This window comes from Vombatus ursinus, unplaced genomic scaffold, assembly GCF_900497805.2.
Source record: "Vombatus ursinus unplaced genomic scaffold, bare-nosed wombat genome assembly UNPS02014833.1, whole genome shotgun sequence".
NCBI classification, from domain to species: domain Eukaryota; kingdom Metazoa; phylum Chordata; class Mammalia; order Diprotodontia; family Vombatidae; genus Vombatus; species Vombatus ursinus.
This window is the reverse complement of record NW_020954611.1, coordinates 3,238,420-3,258,067: the sequence shown is the minus strand read 5'-3', so window position 1 is coordinate 3,258,067 and position 19,648 is coordinate 3,238,420. Positions and strand designations below refer to the sequence as shown.

Below are 19,648 nucleotides of genomic sequence, written 5' to 3'. Positions count from 1 at the left end.
TTTTTTTTAAGCTCTTATTTATTGACATGAATAATCATATGCTATTCCTTATTGAATGATGTTCAACAAAAGATAAAAGACCATTAGGACCTTAATTACAGGGCCTAGGTTCAAATCATGGCTTTGGATAGGTCTGTGACCTTGAGCAAGCAAAGTCTTAACCTCTCCGGGCCTCAGTTTCCTCAACTTTAAAACAACAGGGTTGGCTTAGATAATCTCTAAGGACCTCTTCCTTCTCAACATCTATGAGATCCCATGATTCTAAATGTCATCCACAATCACAGTTACCATACAAGAATTAACTGGAGTTCTTTCATCCAAACCTTGATCTAACTAAACAATGAAATCAGAAAACAGAAGGCAAATGAATTAAATAAAAGAGATGAAGACTGTACAGAAATGGCTCACCCATCCAAAGCTCTTAAGTGATAATCTCATTTATATGGAATATAGTTCAGAAACAGGAATTAATCAAAAAAAGATTCTAAGCAGCAAAAATGGATGTCACAAAGTCCATACACTAAAGCTCTGTGCTTTTACTCTTAGGAGATACCTGAGAAAGTTAGTTATTTGTAGCTTTAAAAACAAGTGGAGCTTGACAGGCAGCAGCATGCAGTAGACAAAGCAGTAGACAGTCCTAAATCCCAGAACTGAGAGGCACTAGCTGTGCACAGCATTTGCAAGTCACATAAGCTCTCTGAACTTTGGTTTCTGTGAAATGGGAATGATAATGCTTACACCTACTATTCCAACTAACATGATTGTTGTGAGGAAACCCTTTGTAAAAAGCATAATATAAATATAAGTTATTGTTACTGGTTTTCAGTTCCTAAGTCTACCACAGATTAAAAGTAGCCAAGGAGATGTGGATATACAAAGTACTAGAGGCAATGAAGAAGTAATTGAGAGAATTGGGGGGGCAGAGAAGAGGAGAATACTCTAAAAATGTAACTCCCAAAATGACAGCATTCTAGGGCCATTAAGTCTGGGATCAAAAGGTCCTCTTAGACCCCAATAAGCCCTAAGCATATCACTAGATAATAGAGTATAATAACTTCGATTCACTATAATGACCTTGAGACATCAAAAGAAAAAGCCAGTAGAACGTTTTAAAAAGGAAAGAAAAGCATAACATTTGAAAAAGATCTCCATCCATAGTGATTAAAGTTAAAGGTTTTGTGTTCTGCTATCAGGAAAGTTCAACTATTAAAAAATAACTAATATATCCAAGGTTTTAAAGTACTTAAAATATTTATTTCACATTTACTTAAAACTACTGCAACTTCCCAAAACTTTCTGGCTTTCTTCACATTCGCCAAAAGCTCCAATCCAAAGAAAGTTTATACTTATTTCCCAATTTGTGGGTCAAGGATTGTGGGGTGCAGAATTATTGCATGGGTCAGCTCACTAACTCAGTATAATAATTAAGCAAATACGCCTTCTGTAGACTGAATAGTTTCATACAAACAAAATATTGCTTTTTTTTTCTTAAAGCAACCAAATGCTGTTGCAATGAATTAAATATAATTTCATTTTAAAAGAGTAAATGAATTCACAATAGCTTTTTTGCCATTCTGTGTTTTCTCAAAGTACACTAACAGTATAACTATCACATGGGGAGCCATTAATTTCTTTTTTGAGATTAAAAGTAGAACTTATATTTGGCAGAGTAACTTTTTAAATCAGAGCAACTCAGAACTAAACAAAAGACTTCCTAAAGTGCCTGTTTGCAAAAGAAAATATGCTTATATACTTCCGTCTAGAAATTAAACACCCATACATTCTGTATCACCCCTGCAACTTTAAGGGAGGAAAGAATACTTCGAGTTAAGGCAGTTTTAAAAAAAAGTTTCCTTCCTCTCATTAGAGTAACAGATTCCTGTTGGCTCTAACTAACCCCAACAGGAAGGTCTTATTTTTCAAAGAAAATATCCCATTCATATTTTTATGTTTCTAAAAATAATTTAGCATCACATACACATATCACATATCAAAGCTTCCAGGTCTAACTCCCTGATAAATAATATTTCCATTATCCCAAACACCAATTTCATATTCAGTTTCATGTACTTCTAAATGTTAGGTAAATACAATTAAAGGAAAGCAAAAACATAATATGTATACCTAAATACAAATAAGCTGGAACAATTACTTATTTTATCTAGGAAATAAAGCTCAGTAAAAAATAAACTGGGGAACTCAAAAATATTTTTTAATATTAGGATTATCAACAATTTCATACTCAAAAGGAACTTAATTCCTTGTAAAAACTGCTGTAAGACTGAAAATTCCAAATTCTGTAGTTGCTACTATGTAACAGGGACCATAGTGACTAACATTCGAATAATTGCTATATTCCAAACTTACCCATTTCCAAGAGAATTGAGACAATAGCAAGTATAAGGATTTATTTAGTTAAAAACAATGCATTTCAATGTCAAAGTCTCTCACATTATTAAACCAAGTACCTTATCATAATTTGTAATGCCATTCAGTATCACAAAGTATCACAATGTCAAAGCAACTGTGTAATTATCAGTATTTCCTACTTGTCAGATGTATAATACTTTTAAAGACACTAGACAAGAGCTGCTCTTAAAGAGACTCCAGAATATTTTATGATTCTTAATAGCATTTTTAAATGCTTAATTTTTTTTCTAAAAACTTTCCATGGTTTAAAATTGATTCTTTATGTTCACAAGTAGCACTTGATATGTAGCTATCTTGACAAAAAAATACAACATCCTTAAGTCCTTCTAAAAAAGTCCTTCCGGATTATGAGCTCATGGGAGTTTCCTAACAATTGTATCGCTATCCTGTTTTACTGTCTTTCTTATTCTGGTTGATAAACTATTGCATAAGAAAAAAAAGCTAACTCATACACAACTAACCTGCTTTAATTTTATATAACCCCTCTACTTTTAATATCCCAATGTCACTAAAAATAGACCAGTCTGTTACTCAACTTTTTTCTAAAGCAGCAATGAAAATACTAATTAACAGAACTGAGTATGTTTGGAGAAACCATCTCTGCTGAATGGAATTCATTCTTGCTATCAATGCATCAGTTTTGATCAAGTATGGAAAATAATGCTTAAAGTCCAATATTATTTAAGATGTCCTTTTGCAAAAGATACTCAGTTTAGGGCAGTTAAAAATGGAAAGGTAAAATTTTGCAAATTAATTTGTTTTTCTCCTAATCATGTAATGCTTATTTGAAGCTTACAATGAATTTCAATACAATTATGTACAACAGAAAAAGTACGCAAAAATCTGTATTTAAGGATCACAGATGTAAAGCTAGAAGGAACCATGGGGGAGTCAAGTAGTCAACTCCCTCCCTCACATTTATAGATATGGTAACCAAGGATCATTGGGTTGAATGATTAGCCTAAGGTTACATCTGGGGTTTTAAGTATCAGAGGCAAGATTTAAGCCCAGGTCCTCTGACCCCAAATCTACCACTCTTTCTAGGGAACCAAACAAAAAGTATCTGACTGACTAGTTTTAAGGATTGAGACAATTGTACAAATGCCACAGTACATCACTTATTCCAAACACTGGACACATACAAAAACTTTTATGACAAAAAATCCCAATTTATAAAGGCCATTTTGTTAAATCACTGCAGAAAGACACCTTGATAAAGGTAAATGGAGAGAAAAGAAACCACAAGATATATATACCACCATAATTAACTTCCAAGAGAGCAAAAGTGATGGGTAGGGGGGAAAAAAAAACAAAAAAAGCTAACAATTTTCCTTCCTTAAATCTTCTTTTTCCATCCTGCTCTCAAAAATTGATTGCTCCAATATTCAATCAATCAACAACCAATATTACCAATACTTATATGATACATGGCACAGATGTTAGGTTTTGCAACAAACCAAAAAATACCCATTATGAATAAGGTCACTTTCACAGTCATAATGCCTCTTCTGTCTTGATTTACCCAGGATCAAGAGACAGCTTCAAAAAACCACAAACCACTGAGGAAGATCCTAGCACATCTCAGTTAGGTGGAAAGAGCCCTGAATTGAGTCATTCTATTTCTAACACTTGGGAAGAGCCCAGCCCTGGGCAAATCGCATAACTTTTCTGGCTCTCGATTTCTTCATCTGTAGAATGGGTAGGGACTGAGTAAGGACTATCTTCTCCTACGAAACAGAAATGGCATGGACGTTGGACCAGTTAAAGGATAATCAAAGCTCAAAAGAAGAGTCTACCTACAAGTCTAACGCCCTAAAATGAAAACAAAAAATAGTTTGACGGTTACCCACACACTCGAAGACAAGTTTTGCTCCAGCACACACTGCTTCTGGTAGAATACTTATGAAACTCTCCTACCAATGAAGTAGGAAAAAAAAGTACAGCAGTTCCCAGTAAAATTCATATACCTAGGGAACCCTCTGTCAACGAAGTAGGGGGGCAAAAAGCTGCTTCCATCAGCTTAACACAACTTACAGCAGAATTCATACACCTAGGAAATCTTCTATCAATGAAATGGAAAAAAAAAATAGAGTAAGTTTCCTGCAGAATTAATACACCTAGGAACCTTCTGTCGATGAAATAGGAAAAAAAAAAGAGCTTAACGCAACTTCCATCAATATTCATACACCCATGAAGTGGGGGGGTTTGGAGGGTGGGGGTGGAGAAGCAGCTTCCATCAGCAATCATATACACCTAGGAACCTGTTTCCATCAGTAATCATACACCAAGAAACCTTCTGTCAATGAAGTAGAAAAAAAAAAGCTTAACACAGCTACCAGTAGAATTCATATACCTATGGAATAGGGAATGAAACAGGGAATTAAATAGGGAAAATGAAATAGGGAGGAAAAAAAGGCTTAACATAGCTTCCAGTAGAATTCATATACCTATGGAACCTTGTCAATGAAGTGGGGGGGGAAAGGCTGAACATAGCTTTCAGCATAATTCACACACCAATGTCAATTGGTGTCAATGAAGTAGGGAAAAAAAAGCTCAACAGCTTCCAGCAGAATTCATACACCTAAGGTACCCTCTGTCAACGAAGCAGGGAAAAAAATAAGCATAAGACAACCTTCCAGCAAAATTCATACACCTACAGAACCCTCTGTCAATGAAGCAGAAAAAAATAAGCATACAGTACTTAACAGTATTTCCTTGATGGGAGAACAAAACCCTCTTCTCGTGCAGTTATTTGCCAACTTTCTTGCCCATCTCAGTTCTATGCTGAAAAAGTCACGTTTCCCCCCTTCCTCCCTCCACGGAGTTTAGTCTCTGCGAAGCCAGCTAAGAAAGGTGATGTCAGAATAATAATAATAGTAGTAATAAGGACGACCGCTGGCGGACCAGAGGCAGGAGCAGCTCTCTCCAGCTCGAAGGAGGCTTCGAGCCCTCGCCTGGACTTCCACGAATCTGGTTCAGGGAAGTCCAGGCTGCAGCCTCTCAGAGCCCAGGCAGGGGTGGGTTCTGAACCCGCAGCCGGGCGCTCCTCGGGACTTACAAGCACAAAATCAAACACAGGGACTACAGTATCCAACCGAAAACAAGTTCCCCGACCCCGGGATGCGACCCCCTCCCCCCGTTCTCCCGGATGACCGCAGTGGCAAAGTTTCTGTTTTGTTTTTGGAAGAAAAGGAGTTTTTCGAGGAGCGCCGGGAGGGATGGAGGGACGGCGGGATGGAGGGATGAGGGATGGCTGCCTCCTCTGGGGGAGGATCCCGGGCACCGGCCGGGTGCGGGCCGGGAGACTGCGGCTCCGCCCGGGATGGCCCCGCCCGCGACCTTCCCCCCACTCCCCCGGGCCCCGGCGCGTCCCGGGAAGGGCCCGCCCCTCGCCTCAGGAGCGGCAGGGAGGGGGTGGAGGAGGAGGAGGGGAAGGGGAGGGCAGCGCGGCCGCCGCCACCGCCCCCCGCCCCCACCCCGGCACTCACCAGGGGTCCCGGGCCGGTTCTCCTAGAGGGGGACGAGAGGGACGATCCCCGGCGCCTCGGCTAGGCTCGGCGGCGCTCCTCCCGCCCGCGTTCCGTGGGCTCTCTTCTTTTAGCCTCCGGCCCCTCTCACCCCAGCCCCGCCCCTCTGTATGGATTTCCCCCCCACCCCCCCGCGCTGTCTCCTCCTTCAAAAACTTTATTAGCTCCCTCCGCACGCACTGGAGCATCCGTTCCGCCTCGAGTCCCCCCCCTGCCGCCAGAGTCCTACAGGCACGGAGCAGGAGCGAAGGGTGCGGCGGCGGAACGAACCCAGAAAGCTGCGCAGGCGCGCCGGCTCTCTTCTTCGCCTCCCTACTTCAGGCTGCAGCTGAGATTTCAAAGCCGGTTTTTCCCTCCCACCCTCTTGCTCCCGTTCCAAAGAGACTACAAGTCCCGGCATGCAGCGCGGCGCCGAGGCCCGCAGATCCCGCCGGCATGGCCTGTTGGGTTCTGTAGTTCCCTGCCCTGAAAAGGGCGAGGGAGCATGTGGTCTGTTCGGGAGTCGGAGTCCGCCCTGCAGAGGGTATTACCCCTCCCATCCACCAGGAAGGAGAGCCTCGCTGAACCCTGCCTGGCCTGCCGGGATTTGTAGTTTTGCCAGAAGGAGGCGGCTGGATTCCTGGCTGGAGCACGGAGTTCAACGACCTGTCTGTCATCAGTGTTAGGGCTTTGCGCGCTGACCCGTAACTGGGAGAAAAGAGCCGTGGCTAGAGCAGATTTGAGTGACCCTTGGAAATAAACTTCGTAACTTCTTTATACCTTAATTCTTCCTAAGGGTTTCTATCTCCAAATAGAACACTGGGAATGGATGTTGGTTAAATTGAATTCAATTTCATCTCCATCCCTTCCCCCCACCCCAAGCCGTATAACACAAATCTTTAGAGAAATGTTAGTGATGCAAGACATAAAAGAGAGTAATAAGGGGCTTTAGGACTCTGAAGAAAAGCTCACAAGATTTGGAGCTAGAAAGGAGATGAGGAAATTGCAGCCCCCAAGAAGGAAAATTACTTTCCCCAAGAAGCTTTTCCCAGTCTCCTTTAATGTTACAACTTCCCTGGGAGATTGCCTGCAATTTGGGTACTTAGTTATTTGTCACGGGGGTCAATCTTATTAAACTGTAAGCTCCTTGAGGGCAGAGGCTATTTTTACCTTTCTCCGCATCCCGAGCCCTATGCATTTAATATAAATTCTTGTTGACTACTTTACTTGACACGGTCCTCTGACATTAAATCCAGCCTTCTTTCCCCTACATTGTAGATATTATTACCCAAACTAATTGAGAACTGTTAATCGAAATGGATGCTAGAAGCACACACCAAGAAAAATAGTCTAAATTTTTAGCTTGGTTTAGAACAAGTTCATTTAGTCAACGAACATAAACATGCTAATGTAATTTTAGGCTGTATTAATAAAAGTATAATGTCCAGTAAGAGTTCCACTATATTCTGTGCTAGATCACATCTGGCAATACTGTGTTCAGGTCTGGGGAATATATTTTAAAAGGGACGTTAACAAGCTGGAATATATGCAGAGGAGGGTAAAAACATTCCAGGAGTCCTGGACGAAGTCAAACAGTAGGGCAACAAGCATTTATTAAGTACTTACTATGTACCAGGTATGTGCTGGAGATAAAAAAGAAAAAGCTTTAAAAAAAAAAGTACCTGCAGTCAATAAACTTGCATTTTAATGGGAAAGACAACGTATTAGTAGTTAGATATGTAGAAGATACATGCAGGAGAAGGCACTAAGGACTGAGAGGACTGGGAAAGGCCTTCTGCAAAAGGCAGGATTTGAGCTGAGTCTTAAAGAAAGCCAAGAAACTTGAGATAGAGGTGAGGGGAACAGGACATTCCAGGTGTGGGAGGTAGCCAGTACAAAGCCAGAAAGGAAGATGAAGTGTTGTGTTCAAAGAACTGCTGGATTGTAAAGTGGGAGCATGGAGAAGTGGGAGGTGTTTCGTGTAAACAAGAGATGATTTCTGTCGGAAAGGTGAAAGGCTATCGTGGATTTAACAAAGACCACAAATGTACACCTTCTTCTTTGGCCTGTTAGCAGCAGGCTCTGCCTCCTCCTGACTGCCTTTTAGAGAGCTTCCCACAGGAGCTCTAGGGTAATTTGTATTCCCTGGCCCAAGTGCCCCAGTAGGAAATGGGGTACAAGCAAACAAGGAAGGAGAGAGTGAGAATGTTCCACTAAACCTCTGATTCTGGTGGGAGATGCTTTTGAAAGCAGGAGACATACCACCAGGCGCTAGGGAGAAATGAGAAAAAGAGTAAACTTACCACAAGCTAGAGAGAAAAACATTCATTCTAATAATAGCAAATAAATAATAAATAAATAAATTCTAATAATAAATTCATTCTAAAAATAAATAAAAAAGAAAAAAGTCTTCCAAAATCATAAGAGACCTTTGGAATGAAAAGGGAAGGGCTACAGGCTCTAAGTTACAAAAAAGTTTTAACAGAATAGAGGTGTGATTTTTCAGGCCTGGAGGTATGATTTTCAAATAGAATATATTTGGCAAAAAAAACACTAGAGTAGTTCTATATTGAACAGGCCTATTGCCTATGGAAAATGAAAATTACCATATGGAAGAGAATAGTATTCTACAGAAGCCAGCAAAGAAGGTCATAAGATCACAGATTTAGAACTGGAAGATCTTAGAGGCCATCTACCCCATTTTACAGATGAAGAAACTGAGGCTCAGAGAAGTTAAATGATCCACCCAATATCAAGCAAGTAATAAATAAGTGGCCAAGACAGGACTGGAATTCAGTTCCTTTGACTCTAGATCTGGCACATCTTCCACTGTATCCTGTTGACCTCCAAGGGGAGCTATATTGGTTGTTGTGGCCTAAACTGCAGTCAGTCAGTCAATAAGAATTTACAAAGCACCTACTATGTGGCAGGCACTGTGCTAAGAGCTAGGGACACAAAAAGAGGCAAAAGATGAGGGCTCACAATCTAATGGGAGAGACAATAAGCAAACAAATAGGACAGATTATATAAAGGATAAATAGGAAATAATTAACAGAGGTAAAGCACTAGAATTAAGAAGGGTTGGTAAAGGTTTCATGTAGAAGATGGAATTTTAGTTGGTCTTTGAAAAGACAAAAAAATAAAACAGGGAAGCCAGAGGCAAATGCGGAGGGAAAACATTTCAGATGTGGAAGCCAGCAAGAGAAAATGCCCATAGCTAAGAGGAGGAGCTTCTTGTTTGTGGAACACCAAGAAGGCCCATGTCACTATATCAGAGAGTATGTGTTGGGTAATAGGAGTCAGAAGGCTAGAGAGGGAGGAGGGGAATTGAATGCCAATTCAAAAAGCAATTTATATGTGATCCTGGAGGTGATGGGGAGGGGGGGGGGGGGGTGACGTGCTACAAGAAGCAGAACCATAAAGGACAAGCATCAGCCCTGCAAAAAGCACCTGTTGTAAGCTAAGAGAGGAGATGCAAAGAGTGAAGAGGACCAGGGTGGAGAAAGCCCCAGCCTCCTCATTTGCTGAAGCCTCACCCAGCCCACTATTATAAGTCACAGAGATTATACCTGCCTCTGGGAGGAGGGTCACCCATTGTTCGCGAGAGAAGGTGATGACTCTTTGGGGGCTTGGATGAGTACTTTTCTGTATTCATGACTTTGTAAATAAAATTGCTTTGAACCTTATGAGATTGAGCACTTTTAAGGAGAAGTGAGGTGTACCTTTTGGGTGTACCAAAATGCTGATAAATTCCATATTAGAAGTGAAGAGGTCCCCAAAGTGTTATTTGGGCCAGTAGGAAGTTTCTGATACAAGGGGGCATGTGTAAAAGAGGGATAAGATTTATTCTGTTTAGCACAAGTGGATAGAACTAATAAAAACAACAGATAAAAGCTACAGAGAAACAGTTCATCTTTGATATAAGGAAGTACTTCCTCAGGAAGTATTGGAGTGGGTTGCTGGGAAACATAATGAATGCCCCATCACTTGGAGCATTCAAACAGAAGTCAGATAATCACTTGTCAAAAATTCTATAAAATAGATTTGTGCACAGGAAAAGAGAGAACTGAACTAACAAACACAAAAAAATCCTCTATAACTGTCAAATTCTATGTCATTTAGAGTGACCCTAAAGATACCAAAAATCATAGGCATCCAAACTTAAAACAATTCCATGTTTTTAAATATCACATCTATAATCTCAATTTAGGCACTATTTCAGTAACTATTCATGGATTAATAATCATAACATTTTACACATATCTCATGAGATCACTGCTATCAACCTAAATATGAAAAAGAAAGAAAATGGAAACAAAGGCAGACAATAGAGGATAAATACAAAAGCGTGGTGTGGTGGGGAGGCTTGATTCAGGAGTCTCCTGTTAGTTTAGGTTCCATATTGGAATGAAATGAGACTCATAGGTAGGTCAATGGTTAACAAATCAAGGTTTACTTAGCCACAGCAAAAAAAGGATATTCCACAAGTTTGCTGAAGCTCTTAGCCTGGGTAGACTCAATCCCTGTTGCTTCTACATGGAAATTGAGAAATGTATCTGATTTGTGGGGAAGGGTGTGGTGAGTTTTAAGATGCCCGTCAACTGTGAAGGACTCTGATTCCACGTGGTTGGGCCTTTTTATGTCCTTGAGTGACCAAGAAGCCATGTCAGTTTGTCCAGAGACCATCAGGAAACTTCCTTCAAGGTAGATGCAATTTAGCCTTAGACCTCTGTTGCAGTTCAGTACTAAGGACTATTTGTTTTCTTTCAGGGAAAAAAACTAGCCTGTTATATGTAGTAGGGGAACTTTATTAGATAGTGGTCCTATCACACCTGGCATGATCCTATAAGAAAAATTTCTGAAGGACTAAGATTCAGAATTGGACTTGCAATGAAGCTACAGCAACCAAAAACAGGGTTTCATTGTTTAGTTATATTGGCAGAAGGAGAAAAACATCAAAGAAAGGATAGGACTATGTCTTCTGGTGCAGAAAACACAGGTGGATTTCATTTTTGAGTCAGCAACAGTGACCTTTGAACATTTGTGGAAAACAGAAGTAATACCTCAGGATTTGCAGAAGGGAAAATGACTTGATTTTCAAAAATAAATAAATAAATAAAGGGGAGCCTGAAAACTATAGCCCACTGAGCTTGACTTCGATGCCTGGTAAAAACTCTAACATATATTATTAAAGAACAGTTAATCAACCTCTAGGAAAAGGGTGATGACAGAAAACCAGTGTGGCTTTGTTGAGAACAAGTCAGACTAACATTCTTTTTTCTTTTTCAGGTGTTAACTGACTGCTAGAACAGGATAATTATGGAGATATAGTTTACCTAGATTTTAAGAAAGCACTTTTAAAAAGTCTTGTACAATTCTTGTTGGAAAAAACACTGTGATGTGGTCTAGAGTCAATCGACAAGTTAGGTGAATTTAGTACTAGTTGAGTGATTAGACTGATCATGAATAATTCAATTCCAGCTTCAAAGGAGGTCTTTAGCAAAGTGCTGCAGGGATTTATGTGAAGACCTGTGTTGTGCCACTATTTTTTTCATTGTCTTGGATAAAATCACATAATGACAAAAGTCATTCTAGCTTAAGCCATACAAGTTCTATTAACTCTGAAAATATCCCAAGAGTGATAGAATCAATAATAGATGATGCATTTGGACAGTATTTCTTCTTCAGGGAACCAACTAAGTAAGTAGGTGTCGTATGTATGTTCTCTCAAGTTTCTGCTGGCCCAGAATTCTGGGGACATTTTGCATATTCAGATGAACTCCCATTTCATTTCAATCAATTCGGCTCCTGTAATTTTCGTAGAAAGAACAAAAAAACAAAAAAACAAAAAAAAAAGAAAGAGTAATAACAACCCAATTTTTAGTATCACTCGAGGAGTTACAAAGCACTTTCCTCACAGTAATCTCATTGTTGTTGTTCTGGAGGGAATGCATGGAGAACAGGCTGCCCAAGAAACAATTGTACCAAGATAGAACGGACCAGACCCTAGAGAGACTGGCTGGTGCCCCCATTGCACGGGCAATACTAGCTCCTCTTCCCCCAATCCAAGGAGGAGATTGGGGGAGGGAGTCAGTGGGAGGATGAGATAGATGCAGTGGCAGTATAACCTTGGGCATGGCAGCACTGTTTTGAGTGAAGGAGCAGGGTCAGTTGGGCTTTGTGACATAGACTACTGAAGAAAACTCGGTGAGTGAGTCAGAGGACTGCTGCCCGAAGAGTGCCTTCCTGAGAGGTTGTAACCTTTAGAAAAGTCCTAGTTGTCCTGTCCTAGTTACAGTTCAGCTCCTGATGATCCATTGTTCTTTCTATAATATCACATCAACTATTCAAAAAAGCTATAGTTAAAAAAAAACAACAGCCTTCTTTAGTAACAACAATAATAATAATAGATAGCATTTATATAGCACTTTAAGGTTTGCAAAGCACTTTACAAATATTATGTCAATTATACAGTTTTCCCTTCCACATCCCAACTTTCCCCCTCGAGGTTTCACTATATTTCAGGTCAGCATAGGAAATGAGATGGGAATTTTTGGGGCATTTTACGGAAACCACAGATGACACATGAAGGCCAGCAGACGACACAGACCCTGTGACCAAATACTTAACTCAAATTTTACAATAAGGTACTGCAAACATCCATAAAAGAAAAAGGAAAAAAAATCCAGACTTCTCTGGTATGAAGGGAAGGCCAAAAAATTTTATGGGAATTTTCCAGTTCACAGGGGTGCCATGCCCCTTTACCCCTATGATGTGGAAGGGATAACTGTATATTACTTTAACCATTCTGTTTTATAAAATGTTTAGACTGGTCAGCTAATTTGTTTAGAGCCGGTGTGAGATCCAACGTCACAATGTCATTGGTTTCTTTCAAGATAAGAGTGGTTAACTTTACACACGGGAATGGAAGAAAGGCAGGGCAACTACTTTGCACCTAACACTACATTTTTAAGCCCAATTGTCTTCTAAAATGACATGATATTGGCTAAAATGGAGACCCAAGAGAAAAACAAGTGATAACTCAGAAGGAAAAAAAAAGCCTACAGAAAGTCTTATTCCAGTCCCTCATAGTGGCATGGAGGTGACCCTGGGTTCTTGAATATTATGTCAGTGGATTGGAAGCTCTGGAAGGTTCTACTGAAGTAGAAAGACTTCAAGTATAGCCCTGTTTTCCTAGGACCAGCCACAGAGAGACACATTAACTCTAGTCTGGCCACCTACTACTGATGAAATTTTTTTGACCCCCTGAAACAAAGACAGATAAAAATGACCTCAGCCATGTGTGCCCAACTAACATTTCTGTGGTCATGGTGACAAAGGGGCGGGATGGGGCAAAGGGCACTAAGAAGTACAGTTTTTAGACCACCAATAAACTTCCATTTGAGTGTTAGTACTCTAAATGTGAGATCCTCATCCAATGACCAATGAGTGGACATATGACAGGAGCTGAATTATACCAATCTTGACACATTCTTAATGTAAACATCAGAAGAAGGAAGGAAGTTACAGCTTGATGAAAGGGGACCTCACCAGTATGTCTTGGAGAGTCAAAGAAAAGAATTGGCAAAATCAATTTTATTGTACTCACAAAAGCTACAAGAAATATTATTTTGTGGGGCATTTAATCATCACATATTGCAGTACTGATATAAGCATTTTCAAAAAAAGAGAGAGAGGTACCATGATAATCATGTTAGCGGCCAGCCCAACTCAAGGCAATCTCCTGAGTCACTTAGAGTACTGCCCTGTTTGAGTCTTCAGCACAATGAAAATGATCGCTGCTTACTCACCAATATCAGCTGCTGGAGTCAAAGTGGCACACAAATTCTACGAAATGATAAGACCCTCCAGCAGATCAATATATATTCTGATACTTGATGATTTCAACACAAAAATGGGGAAAAGGGAGGATGAAGGGAAACCTATTGGAAAGTATGGTTCCTGAGAAAGAAATGAAAAGTTAAAAACTTATAGATTATACAGAAACCTGATGCCTCTATATCATGTACTTTCTTCAGAAAAAGAATAGGAAGGTGCTTGCCTTGGTGAGCACCAAATAACATCACAAAGAATAAAACTGATTATATTTTAATGGACAGGAAAGATAATTGCATTGAAAACCTGGATCAATTTAGATGAAGGACAGTGACTTTGCAGAGTGGCTTCTGCTTGTCTATGATTTCTTCTGGTCAAACATTTGAATTTAATGAATGAAACATCAATTCAATTTGTCAATATTTTCATGTCTCAGTTTTGCCCTGGTTTGTTAGTTTGAGAAATACATAGTTTTCGTTCTAGTTTGAACCTGTTCATTCCTTAAAAAAAAAAAAAGAAAGAAAAGAAAAGAAAAATTAAGCTTTGGTTTGGCTCAGGGTTCGGTAATGAATTTTCAGGTTGAGTTGCAACTCCAGCAGACTAATGCCATTCATTCCAGATGTCGGCTCTCCTTTCTATTCCATCCAAATACTTGGTCAGCACTTTCTTTTTTTCCAGTAACTTTAGGGACCAGAGCTGGGTGAGGCTACAGGAAGTGGATTTTTTTTTTTTTTAATGCTTTTACCAGCCAGCCAGAACTGGCAATGAGACAGTCTAATCAACCTACTTTGCCTCTGGCAAAGGGGAGGGAAACGAATAGATTCTAGAATTAGTCAGTCAGTCAACCAACCACACTAACTGACTGTCCTCTGCATTTAAGAAGATAAAGATATTTCAAGGAGCCCAGAGCTGCTTGACCACAGGAAACAAGAAGTACAAAATCTCTCTCGTGCACTTTAGGGTCAATTGACCCAAAGGGAAAAGTCACGTATATGAAAGTTATGCATAGCAGGTTATGCATATATACCTGAAAAAGAGGAGTCCTGGTGTTCAAATAATCTAAAAATATTTTTACTATATAGGAGTGTTCATTAAATCATTGTGGGGCAATTTCAAATAGCAAATTTATGCATCTGTACACTACTTATTTCTGGGGTTGGTGAGCGTAGGCTGGGAAGATGTGAGCCCACACTGTGTTTATGAACTCAAAAATGAGTCATCCGAAAGGCCATATACCACAGAAGATTTGATAATGAGCTTCTCTCTGTAATATGCTGGAAAGTAGCTGGTTTTATTCACAGAAAAATCTCTTCTAGTTGGATATCATTTCTAATCATCTTCTCCAATTAACTCTACCATCTCTTCAAGTTTCTACTCTGCTCAATGTTTACCAAAACCCAAGTAGATGTTACATCATAGCTGTCAGCAAAGTATAGCAAGATTAAGCAAATAGTTTGAAAAATCAATCCAGGATAACTGAGATGTTCTTCAATCATGCTTTTTTTTTTAAGCTTTCACGGGATAGTGAGCAAAAAATCAATGTACTTGGAAGCAAGAGAGACCTGGATTGGAATCTCACCTCTGACATTTACTAGCTCTGTGTAACCATGGGCAAGTCTTAACTTCACTGGGTCTGTTGGCTTAAAATGGGAATCATCATGCTTGTAGTACCTGTCTCTTAGAGCTGCTATAAGTATCAAAGGAAATATTGTCATAAAATGCTTTGTAAATGAGGAAGTACTATATAAATGTCAGCTCTCAGTATGCAACAGGGACTTTCTCAGGTCTCCATACAGCTTTGGGACCCTTGAACACTTCTGAATCCTGTTTTGAGTCAGCAGCTATTCCAACCCATAGTCACTTTAAACTTGTCCTGTCCCAGACTGACCTCATATATCTTCCCCACGTCCGCCCTTCCCTCTTCCTGTCTTTCCTATTACTGTCCAAGGGCACCACCATCCTCCCAGTCACCCATGCTCTCAGCCGAGGAGACATCCTCCACTCCTCATTCTCTCTTACTCTCCCCCCCATGTCCATTTCAAGTCTCTCCCCCTTCTAGCCCATTCTCCTCTCACCTGGCAAATTGAACTTCCTACAGTTTGACAATGTCACCTCCCTATTCAATAAATCCATCAGATCTCCATTCCCTCCCAGAAGCAAATATGAAATCCTCTGTTTGGCTTCCATGCCAGCCTGGCTTTTATGGCCTCCGTCCATGCCCTCAGCATGATGTAGAAGTAGCCATTCTTTCATCCCATCTCCTTGTTCTGCCAACTGGGCTTCTTGATTGTCATAGGAAGCTACAACTACCTCGGTAAGAGTCTCACAGCTTCTTTAAGCTGCCTGCACTGGAAATGTATTTAGCCAATCAATGTTGGTATGGTGGTAAGGTAGTCAGGCTGTGGGGCTTATTTAAATTTAAGCGCAACCTTTTGAGAGATTCAGGATGAGAATTTTCCCCAATCAGCAAGGCTTTCTCTTGGCCCCAGATATTGTTGTATCATGGAGTCCTTCCATAGGCACAGCCTTCTACAATTAAAGGAATAGAATGCAAGGTATGGAAGGACACTTGGAGAATATCTGATCCAACCTATGCAATTTATAGAGGAGGAAAATGGGGACCCAGAAAGCAGAAGTGATTTGATTCAGAATCACACATCTGGTTAGTAGCAGAATTCAGAAAGAAACCAGGTCTTCTGACTTCCAACGTGCAGCATGAGAATGCACCAAATAAAGGCGCTAATTCTTTGAATTGTGGACTGCTTCAAAAGCATCATGCTAGGTGCCCCATTACAAATATGAGTGAGGCTGTGCTGCCCTCCTATGAATTTTGTTATTCTTTTTTTTTTCCTAGTTCTGTAAAGTAATCCTTTGGTAGTTTGATATGGCATTAAATAAGTAAATTAAATAGGTAGTGTTTTTTGTTATATTGATTCGTACTACCGATGAGCAATTAATATTTCCCCAATTATTTAGTACTGTCTTATTTCCATAAACAGTGATTTATAGCTGTGTTTATTTAGTTTTTGTACATCTTGATAGGCAGACTTTCAAGTACATTAGAATTATGTCATTTTTTTAAATGAGATTTCTCTCTGCTGGGTTTTATTGGTATTATATAGAAATGTTGATGACATGGGGATTTGTTTCATATACTGAAAGTTTGTTAGAGTTATTTTTCAATTAATTTTTAGTTGACTTTTTAGAGTTCCTTAAATTACAACATGATATGATCTGCAATAAGTGGTATATTTGTTTCTTCTTTACCTATGCTCATTACAATAGCCAGTATTTCTAGTTCTGCGTCAAATACAAGAGATGACAGTGGAGATCCTTGTTTTAACCTTGATTTTATTGAAAAGGATTCTAGCTTATTTAGTTTATCTTTCTATTAGATAGAATTCTACTTTGACTATTGTACATACAATGATAGCTCTTGGTTATGTGTATACACATATACATTATCTTATCATAAAACAAAAGATCATAATGGGGAGCAGGAAATGAGCCAAGCAGTGCCAGATCTCAAAACAACACTAGAAAGCAGTGATTCTCAAAACAATTTGATATTGGTTAAAAATTTGAAGGATCAATTAGTGAAGTAGATTAGATACATAATACATGGAAGCAAATATCTAGTATTGAATAAATTCAAACACAACAGCTACTAGATTAAGAACTCACTATTTGACAAAAACTACTTCCATGCAACAGTACGGGAGGAATCAGATTTATATCAATGCTTGACACTTTAAACCAAGATATGCTCCAAGTGATGGGATAGCTAGGTGGTGCAGTGGATAGTGCATTAGGCTTGGAGTCAGGAAGACCTGAGTTCAAATCTGGTCTCAGACACTTGCTAGCTATGTGACCCTGGGCAAGTCACTAAACCTCTGTTTGCCTCAGTTTTCTCATCTGTGAAAGAAGCTAGAGAAGGAAATGGCAAACCAGTCTAATATCCTTGCCAAGAAAACCTCAATTGAGGTCATGAAGAGCTGAACACAACTGAAATGACTAAACAACAACAATGCTCCAAAGGGGTACAAGACCTAAATTCAAAAGGTCATATCATAAGCAAATTAGAGAAAATGGAAAAAAAATTACTTATCAGATCTATGGATTAAAAAAAAGCTAACAACCAAAAAAGGGTATAGAAGATTGTAGAAGAGGAAAAAAAGAATTTTGATTATGTAAAATTTAAAAAGTTTTTGCAAAAGCAAATCCAGCAATGCTAAGATTAAAAAGAAAACAACTGGTGAGGGGGATGGGGAAATCTCTAGCATTTTTTTTCTGATAAAGGTCTCATTTCCGAGATACATTGAGCTGAATCTAATTTATAACAAAAACAGCCATTTCTCAATTGATAAATGGTCTAAGAATGTGAACAGGTGCTAATTTCTCTAGGAAAGAAACCCAGGTGATCTATAGCTTTATGGGGGGGGGGGAATGCTACTAATTAGAGAAGTGCAAATTATAAGCAGTTCTGAAGTTCAACTTCCCACCTATCAGATTGGCAAAGATGACCAAAAAAAGGAAATGACAAATGTTGGAAGAGGCTTTGGGAAAATAAGTACATTGATTCACTGGTTGGTGGGCCTGTGAATGAGTACGCCATTCTGGAAAGCAATTTGGAATTATATATTAAAAGTCATTAAACAGTACTTTTCCTTTGACCTTGCCATGCCCCCATCCAAACCAATACCCCCAAAATATCAAAGAAATAGGAGAATGTTCTATAGGTACAAAAATATTTATAGCAGTTCTAAAGGGATGTCCATCAATTGAAAAATGACTGAATATTTTGTGGTATATGATGTGATAGAATACAATTGTGCTGTAAGAAATGAAGAAAGATGGTTTCAAAAAAGCATGGCAAAATTCATATGAACTGATGCAGAATAAAGTGAGCAGCACCAGAAGAACAATTTATATGGTAACATCAAATATTAGAAAAATGAACTATTTTGAGGACTTTTATAAGCTGATGATGAATGAAATGAGCAAAATAAGAACAATTTATACAATAAAAATTGTAAAGACACTTTGAGAACTATAATAACTATGATCAATGCAATGACCATCCATGATTCTAGAGGACTGATGATGAAATACACTATTTACTTCCTGATAGAGAGGCAATGGATTTAGAGTACAGAATGAGGGGAAATATCTATCTATCTATCTATCTATCTGTCTATCTATCTATCTATCTCTCTCTCATCTATCTATCCATCTAATATGTATATATAATATATGTGTATATACATACACACACATCTATATTTGTATATAGTAAGAGAATTTGTTGGGTTTCACTGCATATATGTCAATAAGTTTGTTTTTCTTTTCTGTTTTTCAATGAGGTGGGAGAGAATATAGATTTCTGTTAATTAAAAAAAAACAAAAGAAAGAAAAGTTGAGAACTACAGATGTGGAATGCTACATGTACTTTAGATGAGGTCACCATATTGTTAATTTTATTTGTTCTAGTTTGTTTCGTTTAGTTTGTACAAGAGGCCTTTCATGGCGGGGGGGGGGGGGGGAGGAGAACAATCTGTAAATGTAATATAAAAACAAAATACATCAATTAAACTTAAAAAAATAAAAACATTATTCTGAGAAGCAGTCCAGAGGCTTCACCATACTGCCAAAGGGGCCCATGACACACACACAAAAGATTAAAAACCCCTGCCTTAGAAGGATAGAGGAGTGCTTACCCGGAAAAGGTGATTTGGTCTAGGCTCTAACAGTCACAGGGATTGTGAGTGGAACCATAGTGGGAAAGGAATAAGCATTTACATAGTACCTGCTGTGTGCCAGGCACTGTGCTAAATGCTTTACAAATATTATCTCATTTGACCCTTACAACAGCCCTG

At 39.2% G+C, this 19,648-nt stretch overlaps 1 protein-coding gene across 3 annotated transcripts in view; it reads right to left on the bottom strand.

The window, feature by feature from the left end:
* The window catches only part of PLEKHA1 (pleckstrin homology domain containing A1), a 66,585-nt gene extending 60,560 nt beyond the window's left edge, over positions 1-6,025 (bottom strand). For all 3 annotated transcript variants that reach the window (XM_027839758.1, XM_027839759.1, XM_027839760.1), the window contains exon 1: positions 5,919-6,025. The gene's annotated coding sequence lies outside the window, so the exon portion shown is untranslated. The remainder of the gene's footprint in view (positions 1-5,918) is intronic.
* Positions 6,026-19,648: the final 13,623 nt, after the last annotated feature.